The 18,790-nt window shown below is 44.0% G+C and overlaps 2 long non-coding RNA genes across 13 annotated transcripts in view; one reads left to right on the top strand and one right to left on the bottom strand.

Annotated features, from left to right (window-relative positions):
- Positions 1 to 582: 582 nt before the first annotated feature.
- The window catches only part of LOC144301951 (uncharacterized), a 63,361-nt gene continuing 45,153 nt past the window's right edge, over positions 583 to 18,790 (bottom strand). For 7 of the 12 annotated variants that reach the window (XR_013368886.1, XR_013368876.1, XR_013368873.1 and 4 more), the window contains 3 exons: positions 14,942 to 15,299; positions 7,273 to 7,523; positions 4,536 to 7,053 (listed from right to left, as the gene is read on the bottom strand). This is a non-coding gene — a long non-coding RNA (uncharacterized LOC144301951). Of the gene's footprint in view, positions 1,055 to 4,474; positions 7,054 to 7,272; positions 7,524 to 14,941; positions 15,300 to 18,790 lie in introns of those variants that run through there. The other 5 variants (XR_013368875.1, XR_013368878.1, XR_013368883.1 and 2 more) reach the window with 5 other exon arrangements.
- On the top strand, positions 8,039 to 13,677 carry LOC144301954 (uncharacterized). Its single transcript, XR_013368889.1, has 2 exons — positions 8,039 to 9,352; positions 11,020 to 13,677. It is a non-coding gene; the product is annotated as an uncharacterized LOC144301954 (long non-coding RNA).

Below are 18,790 nucleotides of genomic sequence, written 5' to 3'. Positions count from 1 at the left end.
CCATGAAAGTTGCAAAGTCAACGAAAGGCTGAATCGGACTGTGCACATTCTTCTGTGTCCCAGGCAGGGCAGTTTGTGTAACCACCTTGGGTGTAGTCATAAACTGCTTTGTGGAGATGGATTCGCCAGTGTCGTTCTGAACTAAGATGGGCATCAGATTCAGTACCCTCTGGAACAATAGGGGAAACCCAAGGTCTTACCCTATCTGTTCATGGCCCATTGCCTTAACAGAATAAATTGGTTGGAATTGGCAATGGGAAAAGTGCTGTTCCCTCCTCTGTGCGTCCCTGAGGCTGGAAATTTGCTTGAGGCCAGGATGAATGAGGATCTCAGGCATCGGAGAGGGATTAGAAGAAGCCATCATGGGGGTGGGGTGGGGTGGGGAAGGGACCACTGCGGCCCCATCTGTTAAGTGAAGCTTTGGACCCCAGGAGGGAACAAGGTAGACTTTGGGATCCTCGCTTGGGCCTACACAGATCTGGTATAAATAGTAACTAAAGTAAGTGCTAGTAAAATAAAGTGTTTGGAAACACAAGCCACTTACACTTACAATCTCAAGATAAAACTTTTAAGTGAAATGTATGAGAAAGCTGAAGTTTCTTTTATTAGGAAAACACATAGAAAACAAACTGACTAGCCTGCTCAGGAACGTTCATAAGAAGATCTCATCCTTCGAATGCGTTCTCATTAAAATTATATCCAACCTCACAAAGCTGATGTGAGCCTGCTGCCAGATTTACAAATCTGGGTTTCTAATTGCACAGAATTTAAACTCGTCTTGTGCAAGGCTTGCTCTTTTTGCAGTGCAAGATTCAGCGGCAAGATGACAGGATAAGCAAAAGTGGAGGAAAATTTGCTTCTTCAGTATCGAAAAGTACTTTCTAGTCTGTTTGACCCTGGCAGGAAAATGCACTTCTCTTCGGAGTTCTAAAATAGAAGTCATGACAATAAAGATCAAGTCCTGGGGAATATCCCGGGTCTTGTCTGGAGAAGGCACCTTATGTTAGCATATGACCGATATTTGTTGCAAGTTCTGAAGCCCAGCCGAAAGTCCCTGTTGTGGAGGCAGAGGAATAGATTACTGATTGTTGCTCAAAGTATCAAAAATGGGAGGATTTCATGGCTGAGACTGTTAGTTGGGAGGTGGCTGACCGTCGTATGGTTGGTATGATAAATTCGGATTTATTTTTGCAATTTCCGAAGGCTTCTAAACACAGGTGGTCAAACAGAATGTCCCACAAGGACAGTTCCTCCCAAATACTCCGTACCAAAAACCAGAGGTACGTCCATGAAATCATCCCCGGGGCGCCCCCGTGGTTCAGTCAGTTGGGTGTCTGACTCTTGGTTTCGGCTCAGGTTATGATCCTGGGGTATTGAGATGGAGCCCCGAGTCCCGCTTTTGCTCAGTGGGGAGTCTGCTTGAGATTCTCCTCCCTCTGCCCCTCACCCCCACTCCTGCGAGCTCTCTCTCAAATAAATGAATAAATAAACAAATAAATAATTAAAATAAAATAAAATCTTCCCATAAGTATGTAGACCCCATGGTAAGCTACCAGGAGGCAGAGAAGGGGTTACATTTGTGTGCCTATTAATAACATATTTATAACTACAGTTGGCTTCAGTATAAACTTTTTCTTTGCAAAAGCTCAGCATTCAATCGTGTTATATTTCCTTTATTAATTTTAAGCAACCTGGGAACACATTTCTCAATCAAAATTTCTTTTTTTTTTTAAGATTTTATTTATTAGAGGGAGAAGCAAGCTTCTCGCAGGGAGCCCGATGTGGGGCTCAATCCCAGGACTCTGGGATCACACCCTGAGCCAAAGGCAGGTGCTCAACCACTGAGCCACACAGGCGTCCCTCAATTGAAATTTCTTGATCACCTGTTGCCTGAGAGCACTGGCCACAGAGAGGTGTGGGGAACATGGGTTGGTTAGGGGCTGTGAAGGCTCTGGATATGTCTAGAGTCTGGAAAGACAGCTGCAACTTTAATGGGGGGAAAGCCAGAAAAGTCCAGTGTGGAGCTCACCTATTTACTTGTCTGACTCCCACAATTTAGTGACCTGCCTGAATTATTCTTTTTTCAACCAGTCGTACTGACAACATGTAAACAAACTCTAGCCCTTTCTACTCCAAATAGCTAATAGCATTCACTCTGAAAGCAGCGTCCTTGGGATAAATATCTGCAGGTGGAAATTAATGCAAGACAAGTGGCATGCCCAAGAATGCTGGGAATGCTGATAGGGCAGAGACTGGTCTGTGGTCAGATTTGATCCAGGTTGTGAAGGTTCAGGACTCCAGCAGAGGAAGGGCATTCTGGGTCACAGAGAGACAAGTACAGGAAGAGAGACTAGAAAGTGCAGAGTGTATCAGAGTATGGCAAGCTGCCTTTTAGCCTGTGTTATTGCCTTATATTCTGTGCAAGATGCTGTGCAGGGCTCTGTGGGGAAGCCTCAGGTTATACCTTAAGGAAGTTGAAATTTAGAAAGGGAATAAGGGGGGGGTGGGGTGGGGTGGGGAAGGCACATGCCATGGGATCTAGAAGGGGAGTGAAGCCTGGAGTCATGGGATCTAGAGAGGGAGTGACTTCATATGCTAACAAAAGTGGCTCATTCAGTAATGCCAGCTGCTCAGACCAGGCCGGTGTGATGGGTGTTATGGTGAGGTAGGGCGCCCCCCCCAACACTGTATGCTGGCCGAGGCAGTGGCCCCTATGGAGTGTCTACGTCAAGTGCTATTTGGGGGCCATGGCAGCAACCGCCCATGCAACACACTGGGCAAGCTTGCTATCCCATCACACAGCCCATTATCTCCTACAGACTGGTGGGAGAACTTTTTTAGTCTCAGCATCAGGAGTACTTGTGGGAGCCTTTGGCTGGATGGCCTGGCTCCAGCACAGGGAGGGCCCCCACGGCCTTAGCTACCCGCTGTGTTCTTACTCTTGTTTCTCTTTAGCTCCATCTTTAGTATTTATTTTGCATCTACTTTTGAGTTTTTAAAAGCCTTTTTATATTGCATATATCCTTGTAGATGAGTTCAAATCTTTTTTTTTTCTTTTTGGAGCAAGGTACAGTATAAATAAAATAGTCCATCATATAAAAATCATATAATCAAAGAATGATCTAAACTGTACCATGGGAAGAGAGTGCTGCCCGAAGGATGAGGCATTGGGGCTGTACCATGTCCCCATGCCATACCTGGTGTTGGGTCAGGGGGCTGACCTGACAGGTGGCAGGGGGCAGGAGGGCAGGGGAGTCAGGCACTGTTGGTGCTTGGAGCCGTGGAAGTGTTACCCAGGAGCTGGGTCCTGTAGCACAAGGGCTACCCAACCGTCTCAGGTTTTGGAGGGACCAACCTAGACACTTAACTTCAATATCCCAAGTGTGAAGTTAAGAGGTAGGGAGGAGAGGATCTTGCAATAGGAAAGGGAGAATGTGGTTTTTGGCTGATTGAGGGACAGTGACTGCATCAGGGATGGGGCAGGCCTGGGGCATGTGTTGTCCCGCTCACCACGGCTCTTTCAAGGAGGGTCCCTTAATCCTCCCATTTTCCAGAATAGCAGAGTGAGGCTTGGGAGTGTTAAGGCCAGAGTTAGGTAAGGACTTGCAGAACCAAGTCCTGGAATCTGTGCAAGAGGCTCTGGTGTCCGGAATCCTCTTGGTTGGATGGAGCAGAGGGCCCACTTATAGAGGTGACAAGGAGGGAGCAGGGTGATGCAGAGGTGGAGTCAGGAGTGCTGGGCAGTGCTGGGCAGAGAAAATAGAGTGCAAGTCTCATGGCTCATTTAAAATTTTCCATTAAGAAAGAAAAGGAGGGGCTCCTGGGTGGTTCAGTCAGTTGAGCGTCTGCCTTCCACTCAGCTCATGATCCCGGGGTCCTGGGATTGAGTTCTGCTTTTCCCTCTGCCCCTGCCTCCTGCTTGTGCTCTCTCTCTCTCTCTCTCAAATAAAGAAATAAAATCTTTAAAAAAAAGAAAGAAAAAAAACCCCAGTTAAATTAATTTTAATAATCTGTTTCATGTAACGCAACATGTCCAAAATATTATCGTTTCAAGTGTAATGCATATAAAGATTGGTGGGATATTTAATATTATTATTTTTTATATTAGATCTTCCAAATCCAGTGTGGGGTTTGCACTTACAGCACATCTCTGTCTGGACTGACCGTGTTTCAAGGGCTCAGTGGCCGCGTGTGTGTAGTGGCTACTGTATTATTAGTGCAGGTTTAGAATCTTTGGATACGAATCTTTGGATTCATATTTGATATAATCAGTAACCATGAAATCCATTATAAAACTCGATCACAGGAGTAGAATTTTGTGACTTTGTGTCTCCTTTGGATCTCACCCAGAATATCACTGTGGAACCAGATATGATAGCAGTAAAACATTGAGTGCTAGCATGACATATTCAGTACTAAATTTGCAGTTTTCAAATTGGAGGGAAAATGTATATATAATTTCCTGTTGACTCACTTCATGCTTTTAAAGAGCAAAATAAAATCTCTGCTTTCAGGCTGAGGCTTTGCATGCCTGGTAACGAACGAGTAGTGCTGCTTTTATTGGAATCATGCTCTGACAACTTCATGAGTAAAAAAATTCTTACTTGAATATTCCCTTATTTAAAGATAATTCCAGCATGATGACAAATTTCTTGTTTTGCCGGTGGACAGTTTCTTGAGAATAATGCACTTTATCATTTTGAAGGATAGCATTCTTGAGGTGCTGGAAAGAACATCAGTGAGATGGATTGTTGCAGGATTAACTTTCAAGAGCACGTATTCACACAATTTGGTAATGGCAGGTTCCACTAACACAGGCCTCTCCCTCTTAAGTAACGCACCAGCTCATGGCAAAGTCTTATGAAGTCAGTCGTGTGTGGTTCATATGCTACTTGTTATTATCAATGTGCTGTGTGTGATGAGTCTTTGAATAACTTAGCTCTTTACCTTATGCGTGCTTTAGAGTTCAGATTTAATTTAATTTTTATGCAAAGTAAAAGACCCCCACTGTAGATCTTCCTCATTCGCATTTCCCTGAATAAGAAATTTGTTTTCAGTTCTAGTGCCTGGTCTGCAGCAGCAAACTCCTAGTCTGTGCTTCCTTGTAAATGGTTTGCTTTCATTATCACTAGTGCATGATAAGGGAATTTCACTGTCCCTATTCTGCTGTATTTTTCCCAGTGGGCAATGCTTACTGTAAAGAAACAGAAGACAAAACAAAACTGCGTTAAGTGGAATGGATGCATGTGGCTTTTCTCAAATCTAATCACTGTGTCAAATTTAACACCTCATTTGTTCAGTTATTGGCAACCGAACACAGGGGAAAGAGAATATTGGGATTTATATTTAAAAACCCCCAAGCCTCAAAACTGACAAACGGGGCTGTGTGTTCTCGTCTGTACTAGTAGCACATCTCTGGTTGCTGGGATGCTCCGTTGTAAAGGCCATCGGGGGACAAACAAAAAAGCAAGAATACTTATCTCGCGCTCCGTCGGCTCCGCTGCTTTCAGATGTGGGCAACAAATCCCATTTTGCAGTCGAATCCCGTTCCGTTCAACACGGAGCATGGGCCACCAGGTGAGATCCTCCCGGAGGTAAACTGAAATTCCCTTCTGGGGCTACTGCCGTCCACTGGATGCCGTAGGCCGCGTTCAACCTACCGGTTTCCCAGGGGAGTACAAATTTAATTTAAGGTCTAAATTATATTTGCGAAGTCTGAAGCACATTAAGGCTTCTTAAATAATTCACTTGGGGTTACGTTCAGTGAACATGTGTAAATATGAGAATGTGCGAGGCAAGTGGTCTCAACAGAGAGTGGATACGAGACCACATTGATGTAAGCCACATGTGCTTAAGATCTTGGAGGAAAATCCGTGTCATCGCTGGCAAGCAGAGCTTTAGGCTGGCCGGGTGGCTCCCAAGGCAGGGTTGATGTCCAGTCGCTCCTGCGCTGGGTCCTTGCCACTTCATCCGGGAAGACCTTGGTGACAAAGTGTCGAATGTGGGATTGTCAGCCGGTGGGTGCTGCTGTGGCAGGAAGAAGGTGAGAGAAGGGCCCCACCCCCAGTGGGTTCCCCACAAGCTTCTCAGGTTGGGTGTCTGTGGTGTGAAATGGCCAACATGTGCTCTTGGAAGCGGCTGTATTTAGTTAGACTTGGATTAATAACGACAACTATGGAGTTTTTCCCTTCAGGCTGAACAACTTTCATATGCTATAGGGCTGTGGGGGTGGGTTCAGCGACATGACAAGTGGCACCCCGTAGAGCCACCTCGTCAAGGATTCTGAGCATCGCCTAGTGCCTCCCTCCTCCTGTTGACCTCTGGACAGACACGTGTCCCCCTCGGCATCACAGTCTCCTATCTCTCCTGCAAGAGCCTGGTCTCCGTAAGTGTATAGAAGGCATGGATGTTGTAGATAGACGGCAGCGCCAGCGAAATTTCACCTGCCATGGGCACACACAAGGGCTAAAAGAAACAAGCCGGCGAGTCTAATGAAATCAGGCTGCAGATCTGAAGCGATTTTGGAATATCCTGCTCTGCTTTCTGTCCTGTGTCTGGTTTTCATGGAAATTTGTGTCTGGGAATGAGAGGGAATCGGAGTGGATTTGCTGGAGGCAGGTGCCTGCGTTCCTTGGCTTTGGCCATTAGGAGTCAGGTCCAGGGACCTCCTCAGAGGGGGAGGGACCCAGAGGTCTTAGGAGATTTGATGAGCACCCTGCAGTCTTTATAAGACAGTGGGGGGATTTTCACAGACTTCCTGATTTTTTAAAATTATTCATAAGTCTGCCCTAGACTGGGATTTTTAGGACAGAAAACACGCTCCACTCACTGTCCGTGCTCCGTAAATTACCATTTGAGTTCGTCGCAATGTTATTTCTATAGCCTGTGATGCTGGTGTACATAACTTCAGAGATCATGGGTAAAACGACTCCATTTCTTTCTCTGGCAAGAGATGGCCAGTTCAGGTCAGGAAGACGTGCGGCAGCATCACGGCTGGTGCTGTTGGAAATACAAGCTGGGTCCTGAGAGGTGGAGAATAAATTCTGGTCCACCCTAGATTAAAGAAGTAGTGGAAATGAGGATCAGGATTCGTTATGTTTGCACTGGCACGGAGAACAAGATTGAACACTAGTTTTTAGTCTTTGCTCCAAGCAAGTGAAATAAGAATTGCATATCATGTATTTGAGAAAGTTAAATGCATGCTTCCCTTCTGGAATAAGCAAGATTCATAACAGACTCAGGCAAGGCAAAGATTGCTCCCTGGATACTTACTTAATATGGAATGAAACGATGTCCTGAGAAATCTTCGGTTGGTAGACACTTAAAAAAAAAATAGGTTGATGTTTTTGAATAAGTACACTCCTCAGCTTCATTTGTCTCAGATCGTTCACTCCTATTTCTGTCCTTTTTTATTTTTTATTTATTTTTTTTGTTTCTCTCTGGTTTTGTTTCTTCTGCTCGACACCCACTGGCTTCTAAAGCAAGGGGTGATGTGTGTGTGTGTGAGTCGTTGGTTGAAGAGCCTGTCAGGAAAAAAAAAAAAAAGAGCCTGTCAGGGTAGCATTGCTCTCACGGGAATAACGATGGGGACATCCTAAACAGATGCGAGTAAGTGCAGACAGCATTTACTTTATCACTGAGGCTTCGGTGCTTAACAAGTGGCGAAGAGACAATGTTTTGTGATGCAGTTACCCTTAGGCTTAAATTAGTGTTTTCAACTATTTTTCCTGACCAATCCACTGCAGGTGGAGTCTTTTCAACCATTTTCCCCCAAATCCTCCTTCTCCCATGTACTAATCTAACAGCACAGATACCCTATCTGTTTAGGAATTTCACATTATACATTTATATGTCTATCTACATTCAGGTGTAGTCTGTACTTTATACAAGAAAAGAGTGAAGACTTTTTCTCATCCTCCGAGAACTGATTTTAGCCTCTTTGGGAACACATGGCTTATGTACACAGTGCCCGTGCTTAGCTTTGAAAAAGATTCGGCTTAGGAGAAGAGAGGGCATCTGTCTGGGAGCGTGGCCTGAGAACGGATAGCGATAAAGCAAAAAGCAATTGACGGCTCCCTTTCCCAGAGGGCTCCATTAAACCTGCAAACTCTGGACCCACACGTTCTTTCCACATGCGAAAAGGTGGTAGAATTCTTTTTTTTTTTTTTTTTAAGATTTTATTTATTTATTCACTGGAGACACAGAGAGAGGCAGAGACACAGGCAGAGGGAGAAGCCGGCTCCCTGCGGGGAGCCCGATGCAGGACAGGACCCTAGGACCCAGGGATCACGCCCTGAGCTGGAGGCAATGCTCAACCACTGAGCCACCCAGGTGCCCCGGAGGGAGGATTCTGATCAGACTTGGGTGTACAAGATCGGAGGGGCTGCCAAAACACCCACGCTGCAAAAACAAGTCGACAGGGGCCAGTGGCCCCTAGTGTGGTAGCCACTGGCAGGGCTGCCTTCCCTTCGGAGTCCGGGCAGGAGCAGCCCTCCGGCTTCTGCGGACAGCCTTTTCCCGTCCTCTTGGATGTATAAATGCGGGTCGTGTGGCCGATCTGGTGCAGCTGGATCACATTGACGCTAATGTTTCCCCTCCAGTAAAAATGGAAATATATTAAAAAATAAACAACCAAAAAAGACATGCTGAGTTTAGACCAAAAATCAATCAGAAGAGAAAAACACTTGGGCCAGCGTCAAGAGCAACAAAACCGCGCCAGCACAAATTTTTATGAAAATGATCATTGAATAGTATTTCCATGAAAAGGCAACTGACTCAGAGACGGAGGGTGAGTGTCCCGTGAGGCAGACCAGAGTCGGAAGGGCCCGCCCACGCCCGAGGCTGACAGCTCCGCTCAAGCACAGTTACTAGAAGTGACCCAACCATCCCGAAAATAGGAAAAAAAGTTCACGAGGGAAAAGCCAGATTCTTAGGCAGGGAGAGAAATGTGTGTTGTGAAACCAGCACGGCTTGGGAAGAATCTAGCGCTGCATTTGAGTCTCTCCTCCCCAGGAGCAGCCCCACAAATAACCCTCTTGTTCTCCGCTGAGGGCTGCACAGTCCCCGATGATCTTCTAGAAGGGCCAAATGGGAGACGACGTTCCTGGAGTGAGGAAGGCGCACGGATGAAGTCTCTCCCTTAAATGCTTACCTCCAGCTCGTGGCAGAGGAAGTGTTATGGTATTTTCTGCTGGTACACTTCCTTCTGGAACATCACAAGGCAGCTTGCTTGCATCTGAGGCAGGAGATCCAAGTGGTTATGCACGAGCATCTCCCAGCTGCCCTGCAGAGCCCTGTGGCTCCCTCCACCCGCCCCCGGGGCCATCTGTGCCCGCTCCTTGGAATGTGAAAGGTACGTTTTTTCCAGGATTCTTTTTGTCTTTGTTGCCTGCCTTGGAAGGGGTGCTTAACTCCAAGCAAGCGCTGGCTGGTTAGGAGAGCTCCCTCTCCTTAAACTTTCCCCTCTTCTTCTTCCCACATGGCTTCTTTTTAATGCCTTACAGACAGACATGAGCTTGAGTCAGCGGTGACCTGCAGTCAGAATTTGGATAATTAGCAGCAGGGTGACCAAGTGCTAGGTCATGGTCACATGGAGCAGAGATTTGGACTTTTCTGAATACTTGCCCTTAAAAATCACTAAAAATACCTCTTTATGAGGTGACTCCTCACACAGTGGATGCCATCGTAGTAAGATCACATTGGTATCTGGTGTTTCATTCTTTTTTTTTCTTTTTTCTTTTTTTTTCTTTTTGGTAATCAGGTCGGGTTAGATGACATAGCACAATGTGTGCCTGAACACTTACCTATGATGTTTGCTTATAGTATAGGCTCATCTATACTGTAGATGAGATCTCCTCTTCTACGACAATAGCTGACACTTACTTTGCTGGGCTCTTTCTGGGGAATTCTCTTCAAACTTAATAATTGGGCCTTTTGACCATAAAACAGCCCAGGAACTTAGAAAACGCTGATGATCCTAACGAACCAGAGTCAATGATGACACAAAGTCCATCCACGTCTGTATCCAGACAGAGTAAATATCAAACACTGTTTCCTTTCCTAGGTCATTTCAGGCTTATTTCACTGCTTGGCTCTGTTTTATTTATTTTTATTTATTTTTTAAAGATTTTATTTGTTTATTCATGAGACACACAGAAAGAGAGGCAGAGACACAGGCAGAGGGAGAAGCAGGCTCCCTGCGGGGAGCCCAACGTGGGACTCGATCCCAGGACCCCAGGGTCACAACCTGAGCTGAAGAGGGATGCTCAACCGCTGAGCCACCCAGGCTTCCCACTTGGCTCTATTTTATTCAATATGATTTCTATGTGGCATTTTTCCTCTCCAAATCTTTTAATAGATGTAAGCTCTTACATATAATATTACATGGGTTATGTGTATGTATATTACATTATAACACATATATTGTAATAATCCTGTATTATGATAACCGTGTGACCAGAGCCTTAGAGTTAAGGTTAAACTCTCTCTTTCTAGACCACATTCAAAGAAGTCTGAGGAGGACCCGAGTCATACTGAATTTTACCCTCCTGCTAATTACTCATGTAGAAAAGGACTGTTTGGGCATCCTGGGTGGCTCAGTGGTTTAGCGCTGCCTTCAGCCCGAGGTGTGATTCTGGAGACCCGGGATCGAGTCCCACGTCGGGCTCCCTGCATGGAGCCTGCTTCTCCCTCTGCCTGTGTCTCTGCCTCTCTCTCTCTCTCCCTGTGTCTGTCATGAATAAATAAATAGAATATTTTTTAAAAAAGAAAAGGACTGTTCTGTGCTGATCTCCTTATAAGGGATTTCTATAGGCCGAGGCACCTGCTGTTCCATGTCCAGGAAGGCTCTAGTATGCTAAGAAACCACATCTAAATACCAGCCTTCTCAAGAGGGACCTTGGAAAGTGCTTTTGCCATGGAAAGTTGAAATCTCCTTTAAGAAAATAAGATTTTTTTTTAAAGCAACGATGTCCTCCGGTTTTGTTGTGTGTTGTAATAAATGCAACGTTTCTTTTCAAGGGACTCTTCTACTCATAGGAATATTGTCACGTCGATTTGCAGAGAGAAAGCCGCCCTGCTAACTGGAGCCATATTTTTCGCTGGAAAAGAAGCCAACCACAGCACAGCCCCTGCTTTTTCATTTCTCTTTCTGGCTTGGCCCTGATTCAGGCTGGCATCTCCGACTCCCTGCTGGGTCCAGGGATGCCACCCGGAGAGGGGAGAGAGCTTGGCTGGGAACACTTGTAGGGGAGATGTCCAGGCTCACTAACTTTTGTCGAGGGGAGCACAGAAGGGGACTGTGGGTGGTCATGCCAGTCTCCAGTGACCCCTGCTTTCCAAACCGCTACCCGTGAGTGGTTTCTCTGGGCACTCAGCTGTGGGTCCCCACTTCAGGGGACAGAGTTGGTTATCCTGTCTCCGTCCCCTGCCCACACAGGCTCAAGCCCTTTGTTTTTTTTCTCATATTTTCTTGAAAACTCTCTGAACACATGGAATTTATGTTAACACATAGTTTAATTAGTCTTTAACATTGCTCCCCAAAAATGGTACTCTGGGAGTTTTCGAAGGATCCTGCCAGGTACTGAAAATGGCAAAGCACAGGTGCAATGGCAACACTCACCAACACGTTGTGGTCCAGGAGAATCTTCTTTTGACCTTTGGAGCATTGTTCTTGTGGTTTAGAATATTTCAGGAGGGGATTCAACCGAACCGGTTCTTCTGTTCTTCAGAACACCTAGTTTCTTTGTGTGGTGTCAAGACCTCCGTTTGCCTTTTAAGTAAAGGGACCAGGGCCACTGCACCATTGGATGTGGCATGTGTCAAGCTTAGGAGAAGGAAGAAGTGCGTCCTTGCCCTGTCCCTCTGCCTTCCTGCATCTTCCCTGGCTGTAGGTGAGGTTCACGGAGTGCATGCAGGCCCACTGGGTATGTCCACAAAGATGTTTCTCCTTCTTCCACTTTGGGTTTTCATCCTGAGACTGCTAATTAAACCATCCCATAAATCCTCCATTATAGGTAGTCAAACCTAATTTTAGATTTCCTGCTTGCTCCGGTGTCCCGCCTGATTGCTACTAGGGTGGCAAAAAGGCAGGACCTGGGGAGTAGGCTGTTTAAACTGGGCCACGTGTGAAAGCCTTCTTCTCAAATATGAACCCAAAGCCTCATATTTGGGGTTTGGTTGTAATTCCTGGATGGCTTTTATCTTAAGTTTCAAAAGCTTCTGAAGATAACTCTTTGAAACACCGCAGCTTGGTTCTTTTTGGTGGACAGCTCTGATGTAAGGAACCAAGAAGGGGCTTCGGGCAGAGAGTGGGCATCAGGTGGTTACAGCGAAGGATAGAGGCAATGGAAGCCTGCCATCTTTGCTAAGAACACAAGGCTCTGATCCCTCTCAGTGGTCTGAAACTCAGCCCCTTTCTCCTGTTGCAAGCTTCTTAAGAAACTGCGTGTATGTTCCCAATGTCTATTAGGACCAGTTCTTCCTACCTACCCCTGTATCCCCAGTGCTCCAGCATCTTCCACCAGTGATGGTGAATGATGCAGTGGGGCTGGAAATGGGAGGGATCGGGGGTGTGTTTGGGATTTCCGCATTGTCTTTCTCACAGTCCCAAATCTAGGTGCTCCCTTCTCGAGCCTCAGAGTTGGAATTAATTAGTGAATTAATTAGTTAATTAAATTAAATTTTATGGGTTTCTTTTTGAAAAAAAAAATTTTTTTTTTTTGAATTTAGAAGGTCAGTGAGTACAACAAAGTTACCAGAATAGTTTGGATTTCAGGCAGCCGAACTTTGTTACCTGCAAAGGAAAGCTGAAACCCAGGGGCTGTTTTTCCACCCTGGAGACTTGGCAGGCAGTGGAGTGCCCCGGGAAAAGGCTGGGGATGTGTGTGTGGGTTTATTGGTTATAGCAGAGGTGGTGTGAGCTGAAATCTAGATGAACAGCATTAAAATGTTTAAAGCTTACAAGAGGTATGTCTGGGCATTTTGGAACTTGAGAGGGTGGTATCTGTAATACTTTGTTCATTGTGGAAATATTAGAACACACACATAAACAAAAATATTTAAATCTTTCCACACTCAGACATTATGGCTACTGACAATGGTGCATTTAATTCTACAATAGTGGCGATTCTTTTATAGATACTCTTTTTCCAAAAGTAGATCATATCACATTTACAAAGTTTATATAACCTGGTGTTTTTTTTTATTAATAACACATTATAAATATCTGTCCATCTCAATAAATATGTTTAATGAAATATCTTCCTTCTGCCACATTATTTTAAGATTGTTTGGGATTCCATTGTGGGGTTCTAGTGTGATGGATTTAACCCATCCTTTCCATTGAGTATTTAGAGTGTTTTCTGTTGTATTATGATCCCAGAGTTCTCTATCTTGACTGCAGGATATGGGTGCCCAGGACCCATCACAGACCAGTTACATCAGGCTCTCTTGATGGTGAAGCCTAGAAGTCCGTATTCTCACATGCCTGTAGGGTTGGAAATCATGGCTACAAATCATTCTCCACAGTTTTCCAAAGACTAGGGTACATTCTTGGAAGTGGAATTGTGTGATCGAGGTATGTGTCTTAGTCTCTTGCTATATACACTGCCACCTTATCGTTCAGAAGGTTTTTCTTCTTAAACTAATTTACACTTTAAGCTTCAAGGCTTCTGAAAGGCGAAGGATGAAAAGAATTTGCCTGTGGACTTGGGGAAGAGGTTTGTACAGTACCAAACAGGCACATGGGGCTGTTGGGGTTTTGCTTAGTTTTTTGGTATTGTGACATGACCTAAATAAACAAATGAGCGTGCTCCTAAAATCATGAAGACAAATGTATTTGGTGCCAGTTTCTCCCCATGGAGCTTTGGTCAGACACTGGGCAAATGAGACAGCCCTGGCCAGGAGCAAGTGGCAGTGCTACAGGACCAAGTTTTATGTCTCTCTGGGCTCTCACCCATCCATGGAAATCTCCCACACAACACCCATCAAGTATTGAGTTTATTCACTCTGAAGGCCTCTTATGTCCTTTATCAGTTTTCTACTTTAATTGCTGTTTTTTTTTTCTCAACATAATACATATGCATAAAGTTAAATGGTATTTCGGGGCTTATAATGAAAAGTGCTCGTTCTTTGCCTTCCAGCTTCCCTTAGCTGTTCTTGGCTGTTCTTCTGTCCATATTTATAAGTCCTGGGCTCCTGGCGCTTCTTCTTGAGCTTTCAATCTGGATATTATTGATTTTCTATTAAGGAAGAGGAGAGTTGAGTTTACTCCCCTCCCTCCATTCTCCATTCCTCCATTCTTCCAGAGTAGTTAAGCAAAAATGTCAGTGAGATTAATGTTCACTTCTAACATTATTATAACTATATAAATGTAAGAGGTGAGCTGCATGATGCGCTGTGGTGACATTTTCTTTTCCCAGATTTAATAACTGGGATGTGGGTGTTGCCTTAGTTTTCTAGGTACTTATCAATAAGACTGCCCTCTGCTCCCCTGCAGGACTGGCATCTCCTCTCTGGGTGGGGTGGGGACACTTTGGGTGACCTCTCAGGGCAGAGGAGGACCCTTGGGGGCGCTGGGCTGACAGGCTCCAGCTGAACTGGCTCCTTCCAGGCATGCTGTTGTCTTGGGTCTTCCTTCACTGTTAAGTCCAGGAAGGTAAGGATTTTGAGATGCTTTTTACACCAACCAGCAAGCAAAGAGAAGCTGGTGACTGAGCAAAAGGATCTTCATTTAGATCTTTGCTTAGAATAGATCATCACTGGCAGGACCAGCTTTGGGTTACAGATGTGCCTCCCATTGCATGGCATGCTGCAGTATCTTCCCTCTGTGGCTTTATTTCCTTCCTCATTTAGGGCTCTTATGACTTAAGGGTCCATGATTCTTGTCGGTAAACCATCGTGGGGATTTGCCTCTGTTCTTTTTGTTAGTTTGTCTTATTACCTGGTAAATAACCTGGAAGAAACATTTGTTTCCTTCTGAGTATGGAGATTACCCAGATAGTGCCCACTGGTCCCTCCAAACACGGGCCCCTGGTAATCCAGATGGGATTCTTTCTTCCTTTAGGCAGTTGGAACTCTGGATGACATCCTGTAGAACTGCAGCAGTGGCCAAGGTGGGAGATCAGATATTGGATGGGCTTACGGGAGCCAAAGTACATTCCTCCCTCGATAATCCCCTTGAAAATGAAAAAAAGGTTCTCTCAAGTTTTTATGTTTCCAGCTTTCATCTGCTCCTCACTCACAGGTGCTTCATTCCTTGGCTTGAGCAAATACCTTCAGGGAAAAGGAACCAGATGTCTCTTAAAAAAAAAAAAAGAACTATTTAGCTTGAGGAGACCTTTATATAACTAAAATTGTACAGAAAAGCCCAATAAATACCCCCTCCTAATAGAGTGGAACTCTTTTGGTGGAAGCCAGTGCGCTCCTGCCCTGCACTGTCCGCCCCCCCCCCCCCCCCCACTGTCCCCAGATGCTCTCTCCCATTGGGAACCAGTGTGAAAACTACTAGCTGGTCTATTCTGTCCATTTCTTGCCTGGGAAAATAGACACCTGTAAAAGCCAGTTGTCCAATGTTGCAGGACAGGTGATTGGCAAAGAGGGGAACCCTTGCCCGGTCGCTCATATCCTGTTTCTCATTCCAGCCTGAGTCGTGCTGGGGTCAGTCACGTTTGAACACATGTGGTGACAGTCCGAGGGGATCGCCATCACGTGACTCCAGACGCCCACAGCTTGCTATCAGCCCTGCAGTTGACCTTACCTAAACATGCAAAGCGGTTTATCTTCACATTGTATTTCATACTCAATAATTATGCTTTGAAAATACCACATTGAATTCTTTTGCAATAGTTTTTGGATTTTGGAAATGAGAATTATTTTTTTTCTGTAAAGGAAGACATGCCTGCGAAGTTTCCTCATGACTTTTTTTCATTTGTTTATTTACTATTTATCTATGTATCTATTAATATTTTGCTGTCTCAGCATAGATTGTCTTTAAATTTTTAAATATTTATTTCTTTTTTTTAAAGTGTGATGCATTCATTATATTGATGAACCAATATACATTATTACCAACTAAAGTACATAATTTATATTGAGGTTCACTCTGTGTTGTCTATTCTGTAGGATTGGACACGTGTAATGCCATATATGTATCATTACAGTATCCTAGTGGGCAATTCCACCACCCTAAAAATCCCCTGTTACACCTATTCACCCCTCCCTTCCTTCCCCTGAACCCCCAGCAAACACCAACCTTGTTACTATCTCCATGGGTTTTTTTTTTTTTTTTAAGATTTTACTTATTTATTCATGAGAGATACAGAGAGGCAGGCAGATACACAGTCAGAGGGAGAAGCAGGCTCCATGCAGGAAGGCTGATGTGGAACTCGATGCCAGGATCTGGGATCATGCCCTGAGCCAAAGGCAGATGTTCAACCACTGAGCCACCCAGGCGCTCCTGTTTCCATGGTTTTGCCTTTTCCATAATGTCACAGAGTTAGACTATACAGTATGTAGTACTTTTCAGACGGCTTCTTTCATTTAGTACATTTAACTTTCCTCTACATCTTTCTGTGGTTCAATAGCTCATTTCTTTTCATGGCCAAATAATATTCCATGCTATGGACATACTGTAGGTTGCTTATCTGTTCATCTATTAAAGGGCATCTTGGTTGCTTCCAGCTATTTTTAGCTGTTATCTTTGTGATATTTTTCAAAGCTGCAATGAAGTTTCAGAGGGGAGGGTGTGACCTCTAGGTGAATGCTGTCCTATCATAAGCAAAATTGAGATTCTAATAATGGGTCATCAATACTCTTCCATGCAGAGGGGAGCTGATTATTTTTGTTGCAGATTTCAGATAGGTCTGAGTCATTTTGGGTCTTTGCTCAGAGGGTGAACTGAAATGAAACTTCTTTGGACATCATATACCCAAATTATTCTCCACTCAGTGTGTTCTGAAACTGGAGCTCATTGTGTTTCTAGTTGGAGGAGAGGTAGATTGTTATCTACACCAGATCATTAGAACCTAGTGTAGAAGTTTCTTCTTGGCATTCCTAATGCTCATATTGTCTCTACCTGCATAGTCCCAGGGTGGGGACATCACCCCCTCCCTAAATGGTCCTTCCCATCTTAGGCTCATTCTGTCAGCCGGGGCTTCCTTATACTGACCTCAGATGGTGTCCATCATTATGTCAACTTTTGCCTTCTAGAATAACACAGTAGGGTGGCTGTTTCTGCTCATGACTGGTACAATTAACACCTAACATGGTGCCTAGTTCCTAGAAATCTTTCAATGAATTTTTATCAAATAATTTTAAAGCCGAACAAATGGATGGATAAATATTTGGCTGACTCTCATACATTTCAAATGCGTATCTGCTTAAATGTCTTTTTTGCAGACAAAACACAACTAGCTTTTTTTAAAAACCCATTTTATACAATATTTTTTGAGCTATCATATATTGATTTTATTTTTATGGACATTTGTTTTTTTTCTACCCATATTGTTCTTGGAAAGTCGTGACCAGAATAGTCCCTAAGAAATAAGGGACCATTACATTTTGTGATCTGGGCTCAATGCTTCCTTTGACTATGTTAGATTCGGGACAGACCCATCACACTGCCTTTGAAAACACTCATGTGTTTTCTTGACATCGACTGCTGCCGAGTCAGACCCCTGCCATTCAATAAATTGGGTGGCCATTAAAAACTCAAGACAAAGAAAATAATCTGAGACTTCAAATTGTATCTTATGAAATTAAAGAAGTTGCAAATAATATTTTTCTTAAAAATTCATGTGATATTTTTTAGTGGCCTAATAAGAATTTTTTTTAACAGGATATATTCCACATGTTTTAATTAAGTTAACTTTCAATGATTTGGGCCCATGAATACTCAGTAATTTCGGGCAAGGTGGTGTTTGGAAGTGATAACTTTTTTATTTGAGTGCGATGGACACCTAATAATAATTTGTAGATAGGACAAATAAAGCTTAGAGAGTAATACATGAGATAGAAAAGTGAGAATACATGAGACAGAAAAGACCCCAAACCTAAAAGGATTTCTACACATTGATGTAGTGTGGAACAAAGGATGTGGGTTCATTAATAAAGATGACATTTATGACTGTGCCAACCAGTGTTCTAGGCTTTTCACATGTGAATCCATTTAATCCATACAACAGCCTATGGAAAGGCACATCTTTATGATTATTTTTTATTGTGGTAAAAAACACATGACATGAAGTGGGCCATCCGAACCATTTTTAAGTGTACAGCTTAATGGTGTTAAGTATAATCACACTGTTATGAAGCAGATCTCCAGATATTTTCATCTGCCAAATCTGCAACTCTGTCTCCACTAAACAACAGTTCCTCTCTCTTCCCTCCACTACTGCTGGTTGCCACCATTATACTTTCTGGCTCCGTAAATTTGACTGCTTTAGATACCTCCCATCAGTGGAATCATGCTGCATTTGTTCTTCTATGACTGGCTTATTTCACCTAGCTTTATGTCTTCCATGTTGTAGCATGAGACAAAATTTCCTTCCTTTTTAAGGCTGAATGCTATTCCATTATTTGTATAGACCATATTTTTTAAATCTGTTCATCTGTTGACTGATACTTGAGTTGCTTCCATCTCTTGGCTAGTGAATAATGCTGTTATGAATATGGGTGTACAGATGGGTGAACAGAGGAAAGATCCTCTTTAAATTCTTTTGCGCATATACCCAGCAGTGGAGTTGTTGGATATTATGGTAATTCCATGTTTAATTTTTTGAGGAACCTCCAT

The sequence above is a fragment of the Canis aureus genome, chromosome 30 (assembly GCF_053574225.1).
Source record: "Canis aureus isolate CA01 chromosome 30, VMU_Caureus_v.1.0, whole genome shotgun sequence".
NCBI lineage: Eukaryota > Metazoa > Chordata > Mammalia > Carnivora > Canidae > Canis > Canis aureus.
This window is presented reverse-complemented; position numbering and strand designations above follow the sequence as displayed.